Raw genomic sequence first — 8,344 nt, 5'->3', positions numbered from 1 at the left:
TCATTCCAGTCCATCCTCCACTCTGGTGCCAAATTCATCTTTTTAAAACCAGGTCTGATTATGTCAAAAAAGCTACCAATGTTAAGTAGTTAAATGGATCTGGGGCACTAGTAATTAGCTTCTAGATCTGACCTGAGAGCAGTAAAGAAGAAAGACAATGCCCAAAGCTCTTAGGTAAAGCTAGAAGCCTGGGGAAAGAAATACAACCAGCCTGGCTGTGGGAGAGTGATCCTGAGTTTACTAACTACAGTTGTTTGCATGATGTCTCCCCCATTAGAATATAGACAATAAGATGGAGGACTGGGCACTATCTTTGATCCTTACAACCTCTCAAACCTCTCCAAAACAGAAATTATGTGCCAAAGTTCAAGCAACTTCAGCTGTTTCCATGATCTAGGGCACTTAGAATATAAAAGGATTTAAAAAAAGCTCAACAACTATGAACAAACTGAACCTGAGCTCACTCAGCACACCTCCCTCACTTCACAAAGACAGAACATAGGCATGCCAAAACAAACACACAAACAAATAACCCCTTATACTCTGGTTCCCCCTTCCCTTTTCCTAGTTACATGGAGACTCAGCTCTAGGCTTCAGAATTTACCCTGTCCTCAATGGACAGACAGCTTCTCAAGAGCAAAAACCTGTTGAGGTGACATAATCCTGTAACACCAGTGCACCAAAGCTCTGAAGTGTCTGTGTTAGGTCAAAGAACTAAGGAACAGAGAGAGTGGGACAGGATACCAGGAGAAGATGCTGTGTGTATGTGTTTGTGTGTGTGTGTGTGGGGGGGGGTATGAGTGGTGGTTATGTAAAACTTCATTAAGACTGAAAGAGCACAGCTTTTAGCTGTAGACATTCTGACCATCCACTAGTCACTTAGGATAGAGCCCTAGGCTAGTGAACCATGGACCCAACATGGGAGGAGGCTGACATTCTTTGAGATACAGTCCCTACGGAAATTTCAGTTGGAGAGAAGAGTCAGAAAATGAACAATAGGGGAAAACAAGGGGTGAGGATAAGGACTGATAAGGCCTTGAATATGTGTAGATAAATCAATGGGAAAAACACTCAGCAATAGAAGGAAATGTGATCTTCAGATCTAGTAAACAAATTTGGACATCTATACTGCAAAGCAAAGGAATATTATTCAATACTTGAGACAGAGGATCCTCTGAATACTGAATCACAATATGAGTAATCTAAAAGAGAATTTATGGCCCACGCAGAACGTAAGCTTCTTGAGGACATGCATTTTGTTTGGCTTTTTAAAAAAATTACATATACCCAGGCTTAACACAGTGCCTGCTACAAAGTAAGCTTAAAAAAATGCCTATTAACTTGACTTGAATTTAACGAGTAATATATCACCCCCTCAATTCACTGATTCCTTTCACTCTTCTCTCCCTCCAAAAACTAATAACTTTCTGCTAGTCTTTAAATAGCATATATAACATTGTGTTTTATGGTTCCATGTGCATGATTTCCTTACTAAACTGGAATTTAGCTTCGTGAGGCAGGCACAGAGTCTTATTTCTTGAATATATTCTTTTTTATGTAAATCTGTGTGGAGGCACTCAGGAGAAATGGGTCACATTCTAAACATTGGTAGAGTCATATTGGATGAGGACCAACACTTTTGGTAATGTTACTTCGTCAGACCCAAAGTGGTCTAGCTTCAGCTACTCTATTGAGTGTGACAGATCCAACAGAACATATTTTCAAAGCTGTCTCTCTGTTGTCATACTCTGGATTATTTGCTATTAGTCAAAGGCTTTCTTTCTTTTAACCTAGTGATAGTAGAAAATAGTAGAAAAAAGAAGGGATGAGTAGAAGTAGAAGGACATTTGAAGGAAGGAAAGGAGAAAGGACTAAGAGTTTGTACAGAGCCTATTATGTGCTAGGCACTCTGTAAAGTGCTTATTACTGTTATCTCGTTTGATTTTCACAACAATCCTGCAAGGTCAGTGCTGTTATTATACCCATTTTGTAGTTGAGGACATTGAGACAAACAGAAGTGAAATGACTTGCACAGTTAGCCAGTGACTGAGGCTAGATTTGAATTCAGATCTTTCTGACTCCAGGCCTAACACTATTCAGCAGGCCACTATGCTCTTTGAAAGGGATGAATATTGGTAAACATAAACAAGGCTAATACAACAGGCTAAATGGACATTTCGTGAACCAATAATTAGGAAATTATTTCCAAGGTTTCTCCAGCAGTGCAGAAGCTACTCAAGGGCAAGAAATTATTTGCTTTTGTCTTCGTATTTGTGACATCTAGGACAATACCTTATAAATAATAGGAATCTAAAATACATATTTGTTTAATTGAATTGAAAATTATGCAGCTAAAGCTCTTCTCTTTCCTTTTACTTTGAAATTATGTGAAATGGTATCTCCCTAGATTTTGGGGGGGAGTTCTTTCATGTACCTGTGAAGATACAAAACACCTATTCCCCAATTTATTCTGATACATGTTTATTAAATACACTAATATAATAAAAATAGACTCTGGGGATGACACCAAGTGTGAATTAATGTTTGTGCCCTCAAGTAACATGTAGTTTAGCATGGTGGAAGAAGTCATTAGGGGTTCCCAAACTTATTTGGCCTACTGCCCCATTTAAAAATAATTACTTAGTCCCCCTCTGGACATCTACTTTCTTAAACCCTTTAATGGTTTTTTTTGGAAATTTGCATCATTTCAAAAAATAGAAAATATCTTTTTAAAAGAATGACATAGAATAAATTTGATAATTTATTGTAAATTTGTGGATTTTTTCCCTGCATTGAAATTTTGATGATACAATATTGTATCATGTAAGTGTATAAGATCAAATTGTAAACAAGTCATTATAAACATATATTCCTGCCCATGCATGCTGGACTTTCCAACAGTGAGCAACATTCTCTCCTGCAAACACTTGCTTGTTAAGACCTGTTGGTGGACTTGACCACTGATCATCTATAACTGGCATTTTGTGTGTTAATTTGTAAAATAATACAATCACTATGACTTTAACTCTAACTTTAACTTTAATACAACAGATGAAACATGTATGAAGTTTTTCAAAATTCTTTTCTTTCCTTATACTTTCACTGTCCCCTTGTTTTTATTCAGTGCTCCTCAATTGCACCAGAGGCTTCTACTAACCCCCTGGATCATTCCAGTACTTCCCCTCAGACAATATTGCCCACTTTGAGAACCTATGCGTTAAAGGACCCTTGATACAAAGAGGTTGGTCTGTCCTTTTCTCTGAGTATTTTTTGAAAACGTACCCTGTCAATCACAGAGCATGTGTTAGGACAACCCTATATACCCTTTGTCACTCCTGAACACACAGAATCCCTGAGTCTAAGAGGACACCAGAGATCTTTATTGTAATCTGTTCTGGAACAAAAGTCCCCTGATGCCATCCCCAACAAGTGGTAATCCAGCCTTTGTGTGAAGACTTCTAGGATGATGTAACTCACTATTTCTAGAGACAGCATGTTTCAATTTTCAGGTGACTCTAATTTTTAGCAGGTTTTCCTTATAAAAGTCAGAATTTCCTTCTCTGCACCTCAATCCATTTCTCCACAGTTTTCTCTCTCATGTGTTTCAGAGCATTACTTTAGCTGCTTTTAACTGAAAAAGCCTTTAGCTACCCTAACCCCTGGAAAGTCCATTGTTGAAAAGGTTTTCATTTGTAATTAAACAAAGAAGTTCCTCTTATCAAATATTCATAAGGATAATGTACATATGTGCCTTTTATCATGGAAATAAAAGTGATGAACAGGGATGAATATACACAGCCTGGCTTTTCTAGGGGAATGATATGTCATTTATCTGTAGTACTATTTCATGACATTTTTTTTTTCCAGAAAGGAGATTCTGCCCTTTAACCTCAAGGTGGTCAATGAAAAGAATACTTGCAAAGCACGCTTCTCCACTTTTCTTCTGCAAATGTTTTAAAGTAACACACTTTCTCATTGTTAAAAGTGTGATCAGATTTGCTAATGACAACCCCTCTGGGTAGGTTATGGGCATGCAATACTAGCTGAATTGTACATATGTCCTAAACAGTCACATTGATGCCCTGTGGGCCTGTGCCTGATGCCCTCACAATTAGAAACAGAGTTGCTTGATGATTTAGCACAAAGCTCCCTAAACATACAAGATTCAATAGCTCAGACATCTGTGAGAGCCCTACCGAGGCCAAGGAGACTGAGGGATTTTAATTTGTGTATATTCTCCAACGAGTTACATTCCAGAAAGCACATTGTTCTCAGAGACAAATTCCTCCAGATCTGTATTTCACAAAATCAAAGGAAAAGTGTTGTGTTAGCAGTGGGGTAACATAGTCTTGGTTGCTAAGACTAGAAAAGATTCATTAGATCATTCAGTTTTACCTCCAGGTAGTACTTTCTTTAGATGCTGAAAAGCATTTCAGTTCCCCGATTTCTTACAATTTTGCTAGTTCAGGCATTTTCAGTCATACCATGTGTAGTAGAGAGGGTGTAAAATGGAGCCAGCTCTCTTTCATTGTTGAAGGAGAAAAGAACACATAGATAACCTTCCTCCTAAAACCTCCTGAAAATAATTTTTCTCCCAGTTACTTTTACTTAGTAGAATTGACAAAATTGATCTTCTCACCTCATTTTCATCTCTTGGGCAGATGCAGTGACAACTCAAAAAATATTCCCAAATAGAATATGAAATAGAATGAGGAGGAGAGAGTTTGGATAATTGTTTTTAAATGGATCACCTTTCCCTATGAAATAAAGAATGAACTATTTGTAAAAGAAAACTTCTATAGAGAATAACATACAAAGAAATAAGTCAAATCATGTGAGCCTTCCTTTTACTCTTTCCATGGCTACTCACCAGCTCCATCTCTGCCCTCATTGAGTCACCCTCTCAACTGACCATCTTTTGTTCCTCTTCATTCTGATTCACAGAATCCCAAAACTGGAAGAGAACTCAGAAGCTATCTAGTCTAGTCTCTACCTGGTCAAAAATACCACCCCCATCCCCAAAAATATATCTGACAAGAGTTTATCTAGCCTATGTTCAGAAACCTCCTGGGAAGTGGAATACTCTACCTCCTGAGGCAACCTATTCCATTTTAGGAAGCTTTTTCTTACCATCAGCCTGAATCTCCCTCTTGGTAACTTTTTACTATTTCTTTTTTTTCTCCATCTATTTGATTTAATTGATATGTTGTGTTTTTAAATTACAAACATTTACAGATTCTTCCTGATTATTCCTAATTCATGAGAAATCTTTTTTTAACTCTCCATGCCACTGGAAATATAAACAAACAAAATTCTTCTAATAGATATGCACAGTTAAGCAAAACAAATCCGCTTAATGATGGTATACAAAATATATACTTCTCATTCTGAACCCTAAATCTATCACCTCTCTGTCATTGATAGCATGTTTTGTTAATGGTCCTCTAGAATCATGGATGGTCATTGTATTGATCATAGTTCCTACAGTTTCCAAAGTTGCTTGTTTTTACAGGGTTGTTACTCTATGACTTATTCTCCTAGTTCTACTCATTTCATTTTTCTGTTTATAAAAGTCCTCAAGATATTTAATATTAAGGTTATGGTATAAATTGTTCCTGTTTTGCTTTATACTGTCTCTCAAAGTTCTGCCCTCTGGAGCCAAGTAGAAGTCTAATCACTCTTTTATGTTAGAGGTTAGAGAAAAAAACCAGTGATTTTATTGGCATTGCCCTGTATCAATGCAGGATGACACTGAGATCTCTGGTCTTAGAGATTTGCCTAGAACACTGAAAGGTTAAGCGAGTCATCCATTGTCACATAGATAATATGCTGCTGAGGTAGCACTTGCACTCATGTCTTTCTGGCATTAAGCCCAGTTTTTTTATCCATAAAGTCAGACTGCTTTAACTTTTGCATAGTGACCCGTTAAATTCTTGAAGACAACTATCTTCTCCCATGTAATTTTCTTGTCACTAAGCCAAATTGCCCTAGTTCCTTCAATCAATCTTTATGCCATATAATATCTAGACTCTTCACTGAAATTCCTTTATCTGATATTAACCTCTTGTTATTCTATACCTCCCTCTACCTTTCTCTACCTAAGCCTAGTTTTAATCTTCACAGTGACCACCAATTCCTCCATTTCTCAGAACTTTCCCAGGTTGATGTAAGTTAAAATCCTTTTAAGGCTGTTTTCATAAAGAGCAGCTTAGTGCTGAAAAAAAAATTAAAAGTATTTATTGTAAAGAAAATGATTTAAATTAAGTGTCGAAGGATGTAGAATATCATAAATGAATATTTTGGTGCTTGAAAAGAGTAGGAAAAAAACTTTGGTTTAATAAAAAACTTTCCAATGGAATTTGAGCATTTGAGAATAGAAAATAAACCATGACATAATTATAAGCATTTAGATTGCCTTATGAGAGATAGAGGATGATGTTTTGTGTATGAACAATTTGATTGTTTAATGGGACAAAGAAAAAAGTATTTTACTTATTAAAATCTGAGAAAAATTAGTGCAAACATTTTTAAGGTAAAAATAAAAGACTGTTGAGAACTCTTGAGCAGGAAGGCATTGTGGTATCTCAGCTCATTTGCATATAGCTGGTTTAAGACTAAAGAGGGCAAAACTTAAAAAAATGAGAAATCATATATCTATTTGGAATCTGAGGCATGAAGGGAAAAAGGCTTACAACTTACTGGATACAGTGACATTGGTGTCCTTGTGGTGCCTCACACCTGATTCTAATTAAATGCATTTTTCACTGGCTGTCTACTATTCCTTGAACTCTTTTTCTTCTTCCTTCTTCTAACTTCCCTGGTTTCTTTCAAATCCCAAGTAAAAACCCACCTTCTACAAGAGGCTTTCTAAAAACTTCTCCTTAATGTTAATGCCTTCCTTCCACGGCTTATCCCCAATTTATCTTACATCCACCTTTTGTGTGCATCATCCATTACACTGTGAGCTTCGTGATGGCAAGGGTTGTCTTTTGCCTTTGTTGTATCTCAATGCTTAGCACAAAGCATGACACATAGAAGGTACTTAATTAATACTTATTGAATGATTGGCTAATATGGAAAGTTTGGTGAGTCCCTATGTTTTCCATGAAAAGTGAGTCACTGAATGACAGGAAACTCTAATTAAGTACTTGGTACTCTACCAAGTACAGAATGAATGGGAAAGTTCCCATCCCTGCCCTCCCAATAAAGGAATGCTTTGGGAGCAGTTTAGTGCTCCAGTCAGAGGCTGAAGAAGTTGGGAAGGTATTGAGTATCCAAAACTGAGTAAAATAGAGTAAATATCTGGTCTGGTTTCGCTTGCATATCCCAGAAATTGCCAGCTGGATAAGCTTTTTGGCTCAACCCTCTTTTAAGGGTTATTATAAGTGGAAAGAACTTATGAATGTTGTGTCAGTTTGAATTTGGAAGAGAAGAAGATGAATCGAACTGAAAAGCAAGAAGAACCAATGTACAAATAGTTAGCAGAGAAGTGGTTTTGTGTGGCACAAGTGTTCCTGAATGGGCCAATGAAAGCAAAACCTGCGGTTCTGGTTCAAAGTTGTGAGTTAGCCCAAACACATGGATTACACGCCTTCATTGTACTTGCCTATTCTCCCCCATAGATACTGAAGGTACTAGTAGGAGAGTGTGACACAGGTTTAATTTTGAATTGTGTTATATTTTGTTCTTTAAGCACTTTACATATGACTACCAGGAATATTATTATTTCTATTGACTTTTGCTAAGTAAATGGTTATGTTTAAGATTTAAAAGCGACAGGACTGTAAATAGCTAGTTCGAGTAAAGAGAAATGCATCAGTTAGGGCTTAATAGGCAAACTGGTGAGTAAGGAGAATATATTCTTCCTCAGTAGGGTTACTGGAAAGGCTCTGAGAGATTCAGAGTGTAACTATGATTGTATCCTTCTTTGGAAACCTGGACTCACCAGTGTGAAAGAAGGTTGGTATAAGTCAGCCGACCCAGATATGAAATACATGTTCGAGGGCCGAGGTGAAAAGTGTGAAGTACTACATGTTGGATATGGATACCCCAGAGACACCATACCCATTGTATCATTACATTATCACTCCAGATCTATCATACTTCCCAATAGCAATTCGGTAGTTAAGCAATTCAGTTCCAAACTATCTCATACTCTCGTCCTTTGCTCCCTTGCCCTTCTGTCTCTCACATCTTGCCAAACCCTAACCCTGGATTACTCCTACCATCTGCCTCCTCTGCTTCTATTTATATGCTACTGAATGGAGCTGGAGGAAGTCACATAACTGTGTAGATGGATTCCAATACCAATTTTATTATTATATTAATTAATATTATATTATTT

This window comes from Notamacropus eugenii, chromosome 4 (assembly GCF_028372415.1).
Source record: "Notamacropus eugenii isolate mMacEug1 chromosome 4, mMacEug1.pri_v2, whole genome shotgun sequence".
NCBI lineage: Eukaryota > Metazoa > Chordata > Mammalia > Diprotodontia > Macropodidae > Notamacropus > Notamacropus eugenii.
The sequence above is the reverse complement of the archived record's forward strand: the minus strand, read 5'-3'. Positions refer to the sequence as shown.